General features: G+C 48.4%; 1 long non-coding RNA gene across 2 annotated transcripts; it reads left to right on the plus strand.

Moving 5' to 3' along the window:
• Positions 1-1,614: 1,614 nt before the first annotated feature.
• Positions 1,615-4,017, plus strand: LOC129631606 (uncharacterized). Of its 2 annotated transcripts, none has more exons than XR_008704133.1 (3): positions 1,615-1,770; positions 2,502-2,924; positions 3,889-4,017. It is a non-coding gene; the product is annotated as an uncharacterized LOC129631606 (long non-coding RNA). The 2 variants fall into 2 exon arrangements; XR_008704132.1 differs by lacking the exon at positions 1,615-1,770 and adding an exon at positions 1,850-2,161.
• Positions 4,018-12,136: the final 8,119 nt, after the last annotated feature.

Consider the following 12,136-nt stretch of genomic DNA (forward strand, 5'->3'; position numbering starts at 1 on the left):
GGTTAACCTGGCCTCCCCCGCCCCCCTCCCCACACACGGGAGACCCCGTTCTGTCTCACCTGCTGGACACGTCTCAGCCTTCTGAAGGCTACCTGCCTTTTCAAGGGCGCTCTTTAACGGATTTTCTCGCTCTCTCTCAGCTGACCTTGGCTTCTTTTTTCTTCCTCTTCCTCCCCTGTCTCCTGGCCTCCTCACCACCCGATCATCCAAAGCCCCCCTAGGTGTATCCAGCCCCCACACACCACGCGACAAGAATGGAGACCCTAGGGTGGAGGAAAGTCCTCCACGCCAATTCCACGCCTGTGCTCGCCTCTTCCCCCTCGAGGCCCCGTCGTGGGAGGGAGAGGCAGTAGCGGGGGTCGACACCCCCCAAACCTCGAAGTCTTCCATTTTCTGGCACCTCCCCCTTCATTGAAGTCCTCCTCCCCATCTCAGATCCCCCAACTCTGGCCTCTTTCAAGGGTCCGTCCGCCTCCTAGGACAGATTGGGGTGGGGGTGGGGGTTCACCAGAAACTCACCCACTCTCTTATTAGGGGAGGAGGGGCGAGGTAGCACAGTGTTGTACACGGAACCAGAAAGGCCCCCTGGGTGGGGGGAGGGGGGCAGGGGAGGGATGGGGGGTTTTTAGTTTGCATCTTAGGTGGGAGGGGGGAGGGGGGACGGCAGCAGTTAACCTGTCTTTACGCAAAGATTTTTAACGAGGCTGGGGGGAGGGGGGCTTTGGAGATGGGGGAGGGGTGGGGGGGCCTGGCTCTGTTATTTACCGTGTATCATATGTAAATACCGACAGAAACGTCAATAAACTTTATTTCAAACACGTCTCTGCCTATCCGGGGTTGGGGGTATTGGATACAGAGAACGAGTCTAGGTCTCTAGAGGGTATATGTGTGTGTGTGGTGCGGGGGGCGGGGGGGAGGTGCTACAGAATAAAGTTAGTTGTTTCTTAAACTGCTTAATCAGCACAGTTATTAACAGTCGCACTTTATAATTCAGTCCATGTAAAGCGTGTAGGACAGCAAATGACACAGGTCAGGATCAGTAAAAGTTAACTCTTGGTATCACTGACCAGGGCTTCCCAGGTGGCTAAGTAGTAAAGAATTCACCTGCCAATGCACGAGCTGCAGGAGACATGGATTTGATCCCTGGATTGAGAAGATCCCCTGGAGGAGGGCATGGCAACCCACTTCAGTATTCTTGCCTGGAGATTCTCATGGACAGAGGAATCTGGTGGGCTATAGTCCACGGGTCGCACAGAGTCAGACACGACTGAGCACACAGCATGCGTGATAATGACCACTTACAGAACTGTTACTATTACTCACTTTCCTTGCTTCGTTTTAAACAAGTTGTTCTTTTCTTTTGGTTGTGCCCCAGTGCATGGGGGCATCTTAGTTCTTCACCAGGACATGCTCTCTGCAGTGCCCTAACCAGCGATGGCCAGCCAGAGCATTCCCTGCTTCATTTAATTTCCTCCCCAAGCTTGCACATTGAGTTTATTGGATTCCTTTTGCAGCTGGGTCCATAGAGGTGAAATGATTCACCCAGGGTCACACAGGTGGAAACTGGCAGAGCCGTGAGTTGGAACTAGGTTCATCTGGTTCCAAAAATTAAGCTTCCTTCCTTTTGCACCAAGGAGCAGGGGCTTTTCCTAATGCTTGGTGACGCTATTGAGAGATAACCACTATCATCTGTTGTATCTACTCTGTATGGAAAGCCACACACTTTGCTGCCATCCCTGATCTCAGGAGACGTTCCCAGCAACCCTTTAGGTACGGCACAGACACCCACATTTTACAGGTGATGGACGGAGGCTCAAAGTGGGCTCCAAGGTCTGTGATCCCACCTACTACACTGAGGGATTGAAAATAGCCTAAATGCTTGATAAGCTTATTCTTGAAATATACTGAAAAGGAAACACAGTTCTAGCACTTGGATTCCTCAGCTCTCCTAGATTTAGCCTCTAGGGGATAATCAGAACAACTTCTGCAGCCTCTACCACATCCTATAATGGCCACGATCCCATTGATCAAGCTGCCATTAGGTGTCAGATGCTGTGCGGAGCCCTTTTCATTTATCAGCTCATTGGTTTCTCCCAGACATCCTCTAAGCGAGGCATTCCAAAGAGCCCCATTTTGAGGATGGGGAAACTGAGACTGTGAGGTAAGGTCACCCAGCTGGAAGGATGTGAGGGAGCATTCACAACCAGTTCTGCCAAATTCCAGCATCTACTCTCGAAGCTGCTATATTTTACTTCAAATTTGATGCAAACTCATTCTGTGACCTTGAGCGAGTCTTTTAATCTCTGGGGCTTCTGTTTCTTTTTCTGTTTAAAAAAAAAAAAAGAAAGAAACGAGGAGGGGGGTGGGGTAACAGAACTCCAAATCCCGAAATCCCTCGGGAACAGAGACAGTGGTGGGGGTAGGTTAGCAGGAGAGAATTAAGAGTCAGCAGGATCAGACTCCCTGAGGGAAATACTCTGAGTCATTTTCAATGATTTCAGGAATTTCTGGAGGTCATGCTCAAGAATTGGGAACGGCAAGTGCGTTTTGGCTTTTTCATCAAGATGAATTGATTCCTAATGGCCACTTGGAAGCACAGTGTTGAGAAGGATTTGCTCAGTGGGAAAGACTGTCCGCCATCGATTGGTGCTGTCTGCCATCCTGTTCGTTTCGTGCTGTCTGTCTTGCGTGCAGGATTAGCAGTTGGTGCAAGCGCTGAGGTTATCTGCTGAGTTTTGTCTGGAACTTAACAACAACAAGTCCATGTTCGTTAAAATAAAAAATTAAGCTAATGTTTTTGGTGGTTCAAATTTTACATTTGAAAAATACAATAGGATTCCATAAAGATTTATTTTTTTGAAAGGAATACTGTGAAAAGTCTGTCTTCTGACTTCTTGACATCCAGAAATACCCTTCGCCCTAAGGTATTATCATCTTTTACTGTGTAATTTCGAGAATACTATACGCAGATTTAAGCATATATATTGTTGTTGTTGTTTAGTTGCTCAGTCATGTCTGACTCTTTTGTGACACCATGAACTGCAGGCTTCCAGCTTCATCTATCCATAGGATTTCCCAGGCAAGAATACCAGAGCAGGTTGCCATTTCCTTCTCCAGGAGAATCTTCCTGACCCAGGGATTGAACCGGTATCTCCTGTTTTGCAGGCAGATTCTTTACCACTGAGCCACCAGGCAGTGTTTGAGTCCTCATACAGCTGAATCTGTGGGCCAGTGGTAAAGAATCCCCCTGCCAATACAGGAGACCCAAGAGACATGGGCTCAGTCCCTGGGTTGGGAAGATTCCCTGGAGTTGGAAATGGGAACCCACTCCAGTATTCTTGCCTGGAAAATTACATGGACAGAGGAGCCTGGCGGGCTACAGTTCGTGTGGTTGCAAAGGGTCGGATACAGCTGGGCTGAGTGAACGCAAGTATTCATAATAGTTATTTTTCACTAAAATAAGTTTGTTTATGCTAGCCTGCGATGAATTTATTATTTTACTTAATACATACTTTAAAATCTTTTGAACTTGAATTTTGAATATGCTAAATGTTGATAGACACAAACAAAATTTTTCGGTGTCTGCTACAATTTTTAAGGGTAGAGAGGGGTTTTGAGGGCAAAAGTTTTCATCATTGCTGCTGTATGCCATGGAGGCAATATATCAGATGCAGAGACTGGCCTGTTTTTTTTTTCAAAGGCTGTGCAGTGGTCCCTTGAATGGGGGTAATTTACTTTAACAATAAACTCATTTTTATTACAAATGTAATACTTAGTCATGATTTTCAAATTTAAAGAGCCAGAGAAGGATAGAAAGAAAAAAGAATAACTTTCTTCTCATTTTTCTCAATCCCAGTTTTGATCCCCAGGGGGAACAATTTTTATCAGTTTCTTCTAGATCAGCGGTTCCCTGCTCAGGGTGATTTTGCCTCCAGGGAGCATCTGGCAATGTCTGGAGACATTTTTGGATGTCACAACTGGGGAGCGGGTGTTATTGGCATATAGTGGGACCAAGGATGCTGGTAAGTGGCCTACAATCCACAGGACAGTCCCCCACCAACAAAGAATGATCTGGTCCAAGAAGTGACTAGTGCTGGGGTGGATAAAAGCCTTCTTTAGACATTATTTGTTTGTTTATATGTTCTCTCCTGCTTTTTTTCCCTAACCTTCATTTTTATTAACACAAATGATATTTTGCTAAATCAATTTTAAAAAGTGACTCAACCCATAGGGGATTAGGGATCCCTTTGAACACCAGATAAACCCCCCCAGAAAGCAATATCCATATTTACAAAGTTTTGTACATAATTTCAGGAGCTTCACAGTCACTAAATGAGCCCTGCCAGAATCTCCTGGGTGTGGGATTTTTGTTTGCTTTTTTGTTTTTTACAGATTTACTTGTTCATGTATTTTTGGCTGCACTGGGTCCTTGTTGCTGTGTTTGGGCTTTCCCTAGTGGTGGCGAGCAGGGGCTACTCTCTGCTTGCGGTCCTCGGGCTTCTCACTGCGGTGGCTTCTCTTGTTGCAGAGCACAGACTCTAGGGCATGTGAGCTTCAGCAGTTGCAGTGTGTAGGCTCAGTAGTTTTGGTTCCTTGGCTCAAGAGCAGAGGCTCAGTGATTGTGGTACATGGGCTTAGTTGCTCCATGGCGTGTGGGATCTTCCTGGACCAGGGATCAAACCCATGTCCCCTGCATTTGACTCTTAACCTCTAGACTACCAGAGAAGCCCCAGCTTTTATTTTCTGGCCATGCCATGTGGTATGTGGGATCTGAGTTTCCCCACCAGGGATCGAGTCCTGCGCCCCCTGCAGTGGAAAGGCAGAGTCTTAGCCACTGGACCACCGAGGAGGTCCCCAAGGATGTGTGATTTTCGAATCACAGCCCTAGAGCACCCCATCCAGAGAGAGAGATCACTAACTTTGCACCCCTCGATCCCTTCTTAGACAAGAGGATGAAGGGGCAGAGAGAGCAATAATTTGGTTCTGGGTCCTTTAGGGAGGCAAGGCAAAGCAAAGATTGGAACTCGGGCCACCTGACTCCCCAGCGCTGGAATATTTCCACTTCACCCTGAATGAGGACGTTTTAGAAACGCTGATCTTCTCTTCCTGGTACAGCGGGGAAACACGCCACCAGCACTCTGTTCCTCTTGAGAAAACACAAAAGGCCCAGCTGTTGTTGATGAGAAACACTCAGGCACCTGGGAAAAAGCACATTCAGGATGTGAGGCGGGGGAGAGGGCTTGGGCAGGGACTGCTAGGGGGGTAAGGGACCCTGAAATATGCAGCCACTCGCTCCCTGAGTCATTCATTCATTCCTTCATCCATCCATTCATTCTGCATCTGTGAACTGCAGCTTCCTGTCTACCAGGGCTGGGTTCTGGGGGACACCAGAGTGAACTAGACCCCTGCTTGTCCTGAACAGCTCCTTGCTCTAATGCGGGAGCCCGACCGTTGGACCAGTCACAATGCAGGGTGACTGTGCTCTAATGGGAACACTACCAGGCGTGGAGGAAGCACAGTTGTAACACTTGATGCAGCCTTGAGAGGTCAGGGAAGGCTTCCTGGAGGAAGAGGCAACTCAGTTGAATCTTTAAGAGCAAGTAGAGGGTTTGTCATATGGATGAGCAACGGAAAGGGAGTCTGGAAAAGGGAGCCACACTCAGAAAACTTGAAAGCATGAAGGAGCGGGACACGGTAGGGAAAAACAACTCCAGCTTGCAGTAGGCATTGGGAAGTTTCCTGGTGGTGCAATGGTTAGGAGTCTGTGCTTTCACTGCTGAGGGCACGGGTTCAATCCCTAGTCAGGGAACTAAGATCCTGCAAGCCTTGCAGCATGGCCAATAAAATTAAAAGGCTACCTTGTAGGAGGCAGCAGTGGGGTGGCATAAGATGAGACTGGTGACCTTGGCAGAAGGACACAGGTGAGGAGCTTAGCTTTTTCCCCTGAGGGTAAGAGAGTTCCATCGGAGAATTCTGAGCAGAGGAAGAACAAGGACAGTTCTGAATGTTAGAAAGGGGCCAAGTGGAAATTGGACTTCGGGGGAAGGGAACCAGTGGTAGGAGCTGATGGTACAGTCTACCCAGGAGCAGGTCAGAGAGGAGGAAAAGGGACCCTGGAGGGAGACGAGTCTATGTACGGGGACTGGCTGGTTGTCAGGAGCAGGGGAGGGGAGACACTGAGGAGGCCCCCAGTGAGTTTCACAGTGCCCTGTGATTTACAAGGCATACTGCTTACCTGTGCTGCATAACAAGTTACCACACGCACGGGGGCTTAAAACAACACGTGTTTCCTATCTCACAGTTTACCGTGGAATCTCATACAGTTCAACAGGGTCTTACAAGCCTGAAACCAAGAAGTCGGCTGGCTGGGTCCTCATCTGGAGGTTCAATTAGGAAGAGATCCACTTCCACTCCCTCAGGTTGAATAGAATTCATTTCCTGTGGTTGTGTGACTGAAGTTCCTGTAGCAGTTTTTTTTTTGTTTGTTTTGGGGGGGCTGGTTTTTGCCTTGTGATCTTTTCAAAACCTTAGTTCCCTGACCAGGGGTTGAACCCAGGCAGGGGTGATGGAAGTGCTGAGTCCTAACTGCTGGACTGCTAGGGAACTCCTTCATGTTTTGATTATTGACTATAGCTGTGCTATGAACATTGGAGTGCATGTATCTTTCTGACTTAGCATTTTCGCTGGATATGTGCCCAGGAGTGGGATTACTGGATCATATGGTAATTCTGCTTTTAGTTTTTCAAGAAACCTCCATGCTGCTCTCCAGAGTGGCTGCACCAACTGACATTCCCACCAACATTCTAGGAGGGCTCCCCTTTCCCTACACCCTCTCCAGCATTTCCATTCTAACTAGCGTGAGCTGATTCTTGACTCTTTCTAAAAGAGACCACCTGACCAGGTCAGGCCCACCCAGGATAATCTTCCTTTTGACTAACTTCAAATCAACTGATTAGGGACTTTAATTACACATGCAAAATCCCTCCCTCTTGTGTATAATGTAATCTAATCACGGGGATGACACCTCATCCTATTTTATAATCTTGCCCACATTCAAGAGGAGAGAATTCTACAGGGGTGTGTGCACCAGGTGGTGGGGATATTGAGGGTCATTTTGGAGTTCTGCTTACCATATGAGACCAGGGGGTGTGAGGCTGGAGGACCTGCTCAAGGTTAGGGGCTTGGCAGACCTATCTCTCGGAGAAGGCGATGGCACCCCACTCCAGTACTCTTGCCTGGAAAATCCCATGGATGGAGGAGCCTGGTAGGCTGCAGTCCATGAGGTCACTAAGAGTCGGACACAACTGAGCGACTTCACTTTCACTTTTCACTTTCATGCATTGGAGAAGGAAATGGCAACCCACTCCAGCGTTCTTGCCTGGAGAATCCCAGGGACGGGAGAGCCTGGAGGGCTGCCGTCTATTCGGTCGCACAGAGTCGGACACAACTGAAGCGACTTAGCAGCAGCAGCAGCAGCAGCAGCAGACCTATCTCTGAGCCTACAGCTTCTAGGTCTTCAGGTTAATTCATGGGAGACTTCAGTTAATGCAAGATGAATTCAGGAGCAAACTTAGAAATGAGAGCTGAAAGGGTCCATTTTCTGCAACACCCCTCTGAAGAGTCCTTCCATGAGCTGAAGGCTTGTTCAGTGGGTCTAACATTTCTAGGATGCAGAATGAAATTCAGAGATGCTGGACTTCGTTTACTTAAAAGGATAAACATGTGATCCAGACATTCCACCCCTAGCTATATATACATCCAAAGTAAAAGTGAAAGTTGCTGAGTCATATCCAACTCTTTGCGACCCCATGGACTTCACAGTCCATGGAATTCTCCAGGCCAGAATACTAGAGTGGGTAGCGTTTCCCTTCTCCAGGGGATCTTCCCAACACAGGGATCGAACCCAGGTCTCTTGCATTGCAGGCAGATTCTTTACCAGCCGAGCCACCAGGGAAACCTGCTATACATCCAAGAGACATGAAAAAATGTTGCCACAAAAAAAGTGTACACAAATGTTCACAGTAGTGTTACTCAAGTGGCCAAATCCAGAACTAACCCAAATATCCAGTAGACAAATGTGGTGTATCCATACAATGGAATATTATCCTGCAATAAAAGGAAATGGAGTACTGATACATGAATGAACCTTGAAGACATGATGCTAAGTGAAAGAAGCCCATCACAAATGAACGTATATGATTCCCTTCATATGAAAAGTCTAGAACTGGCAAATCTATCCAGACAGAAAGTAGATTAATGATTGCGTAGGGCTGGGTAGGGTATGTGGGGAGATGGAGGGTGGTGGCTGGCTGAGGGGTGTGTGACATCTCCTTGGAATAATGAGAATGTTCTTAAGGGTGTCCAAGGTGGATGCCCTATTTTATAAGTATAGTTAAAAGCCCTTGAACTGTACACTTGAAGCGGGTGAATTGCATGGCATGTGTGTTCTATCTCAATAAAGTTGCTAAAAAAACAGAGAGAAAAAAGATATGCCCTCCAAAAGAAGAAATCATAAGTCTAGTACTTAACGCCACAAAATTCTTCTAACCAACAGAAGAATTAAAAATACTTCTAGGGAGGAAAATGAGGTCTACATGAGTTAAAGCCTAATCTATCAGAGTGAAGAATCTATGATGTATAATGTTGATGCATCTAGAAGATCATTATTTAGGGATGTAAAGGCAAATAAGAGAAGAAAGAGTTGAAAATGGTAAAAGACTTCCAGTAAGAAGCAAGATTTGAGGTGGAACAGACTGCATTCTTTTTATTTACGATCTTTGGCTACTGACACCTAGTGAGTAGAGTTCCCTGGATGCTGGGTAGCCCCCTGCCCCCATCCATCACAGAGAATCATCCAGCCCAAATGTCAGTAGTTCTGAGGTTTAGAAACCCTGGCTTACTTTATCATCTTCATGTTGTTTTCACCCTTTCAAAGTATCTATTTTTGCTTATTTATAGTTCCCCCAGTTAGGATATAAACATCTCCCCCATACTCCAGCCGAAGAACCAGGAAGCAGTGAAAAATATCACAGTTTCTGGAATCTGAAGACTTGACTCGGTGTTTCCATTGTTACCGCTTCCTATTTGCAGGCTGTGTTTACCTCTCAGCCTCAGTTTTCACGTCTTTAAAATGGGAGCTAAGAAGAGAACCCAGAAGACCTAGTCCATGCCTGCAAATCATTTCGAATCTGTAACCTTCAGCAGTCAATTCGTATCTATTACCATTGCTGTCCACGTCTCTCTCCTCCTCTCTGACGAAAGAACCGAGGCTGAACAAATGTTTCTCTGATGGGTGAGTTCCAGGCCCCTTCCCTGGAGGCTGGTGTTTATTTGCTTCTACATCAAGGATGTCAGAATGCTAACCCTTTCCCCTGTGGGGCACAGTGAAGATTCAGTAAACTTACCTGTGAAATTCCAGTGGAAATCTGAGATGCTGCTTCGGGGGAGGTAGTCGGATGTGTGGGGAGCACAGGGTTTCTCTGTCTTCTGCCAGAGCCTCCCCCCTACCACCAGCAGGGAGGAGCTGACACAGGAAGAACACAAGAATGGTTACCCTGCTCTGAAGTTCATCACCTTTTGCTGACCAGTCATAGCAACTCCCTGCAAAGAGGCTGCTTCATCTCCAGACCTGACTTTGTATTTCCTGGGTGATCATGGGAAAATCACTGCACATCTCTGAGCCTCAGTTTGCTCATCTTCAATATGGGAACATCAGCACCCACGCTGCAAGGACTCAGCAAGGATTCCATGAGACAGTATGCAAACTCGATAGCCCAAGTCTGTGGCTAAGGCTAGCTTTTAGTTTTAGAGTTTTTGTTTTGTTTTCTTAACTGGGGTATTGTTGCTTTTCAGTGTTGTGTTAATTTCTGCTGTACAAAGAAGTGAATCAGCTATATGTACACATATATCCCCTCCCTTTCGGACCTTGCTCCCATCTAAATTGACATTTCTCCAAAGAAGACATTCAAGAGGCACATGAAAAGATGCTCAACTTCACTAATTATTAGAGAAAGGCAGATCAAAACTACAATGAGGTATCACCTCACACCAGTCAGAATGAGCCATCATCAAAATATCTACAAACAAGAGCTTTTAGCTTTTGATTCCATTTCCGTGAACACACAGTCTTGAAACACTGCTTGTCTAGAGCAGCCTATAGAGACCTTTTCTCACCCGTGTTCATGTTTAATTGCAGGCGAGTTTTTGCTCCCATTATAACTGAGTCTAGAATAGAGGAAATGTTTTGCCCAAGGTCACACACTGGCTACAGGCAGCTCTGAGGTTTGAATCCCCAAACCAAACTTTCTGACCCTTATCTCAGATTTTCTACCGTGAGTTGCCCCACCTTCTACCCACTGGCTAGTTCTAGAACTTGCAAATCCACACATCTCAAAACTGTTACATAGCCCTCCAACTCAACCCCAGACAGACTTCTTTAAAAACTTATTTCCACTCAAGCTTCATACATCCTACTTTTCTCCTCACTCCCATCCCTATCTTGGGGGGAATCTAACTCTTTGAACTAGAGGTGGGTAGGGGCTAAGAAGAAAAAAAAGATATTGGTGAAACTCAAAAGGCTTTCGATCCTGGCAAATTGAATATAATTTTATTTTCAGTGGCTCTTTGCCCTTGCCACTTGGTGGGGGGTGAATGGTGGGGAGACTCGGGGAGGTGGAGCTTTTCCTTGGATTTGGGGAAAGGGGAGAGCTCCTGGGGTCCTTTTTAAAAGGCCCTCCCCTCATTTCCGGCCGCTGCTGCCAGCCTTGGCTGGGCGCCTGGATCCTGTTGCTATGACGACAGGAAGAGGCGGTGGCGGCGGCAAGCGATGCTGTGGAGAGATGGAGGCTAGTGGGGGTGGGGTGGTGGCTTTGAAATGGGGATGGGGGTAGGGAGCCGAGGCTGGGGCCGCGGGCGGGGGCGGGGGCAGGGGGAGCCTTTCTCTCTGACCTCCTCCGTTCGATGGAGCCTGGCCCCTCTATTTTCCTCCGGCTTCTTTTGGATGCCTCTTCCGTCTCTACCTCTGTCTCTCATTCCCTGGATCTCTCGCTCCCCCAGCCCCAGTCTGTCCCCATCTGTCTCCCTCTCTGGGTCTCTCTCTTCCCTTCTGCACCTGCCTTTCTGTCTCCAGGCACTTTCTGCCACTCAGCTCCCGCCTGCCTAAATTTCTTTCGTGTTCTCTCTCTCCTCTCTCTCTCTCTAGCGTTCTTCTCTCTATTGGGACCGTTGCCCCCAGCCCCAATTTCTCTCCCAGCTTCATCTCTCCTCTCCTCTCCCCCTCTCTCTCCCTCATGCTCTCAGTCTCTCTCTGTCTGTCTCCCCCCATCTGTCTCTCCTCCCCCTCTCTGGATGACTCTCTCTGTCTCTTCTTTCCTCCTGCTACCCAGATCCTGACCCCCCATCCTCTCCCTCGCCAGAATCTTTCCCCACCCCCATCTCTCCCCCGTCTCTGGCTTTCTCTCTTTCCGTCTCTGCCTCTGTCCCCTTCTCTCTCTGGGTATTTCGCTCTCTCTGTGTGTGTCTCCCTCTCCAACTTCCTTCTGCTACCAGCCGCTGCCTCCCCCAATTTTCTCCCTCCCCCATTTCTGTTTCCCCGACTCCGGGTCTCTCTCTTTCCGCTTCTCCTGGCTCCGTCTCTCTGCCTCCCTCTCTGGGTCTCTCTCTTCTTCCCCAGCTTCTTCCTGCCAAGCAGACCCTGCCCCCCATCACTTCCCTCCCCCCCTCTCCATCTCCTCTCCGTGGCTCCCCCATCCTCGGCGGCTCCCCTCCCCCCTCCCTCCTCCTTCCCTCTCTCGTCCTCCAGCTCCGCACTTTACCCGGCGACACGAGAACCAAATTGTCTCCTCACCTTTTTTTTTTTTTTTTTCCCCATCCCGACCCCCTCTCCCTCAGGGGCCCGAGCTCAGAGCTGCCCCCAGCCTCCCCTCCCAGCTCAACACCCCCATTCCCCCCGGTCCACCTCCTCATCACCGCCCCCGACCAGGTCGGACGCCTGGGTCCCTCGCTGCTGGGGGAGGGGGAGCAGTGAGAATTGGGAGCCCCAAGGGCTGTTCTGGGGGGGTTGCCGACAAGGGGGCTCAACGTCCCCTCCCCAGTGCATCGGAGAGTTGACCTATCGTTAACAGAGGTGAGACAGATC

This window comes from Bubalus kerabau, chromosome 17 (assembly GCF_029407905.1).
Source record: "Bubalus kerabau isolate K-KA32 ecotype Philippines breed swamp buffalo chromosome 17, PCC_UOA_SB_1v2, whole genome shotgun sequence".
Taxonomy (NCBI): domain Eukaryota; kingdom Metazoa; phylum Chordata; class Mammalia; order Artiodactyla; family Bovidae; genus Bubalus; species Bubalus kerabau.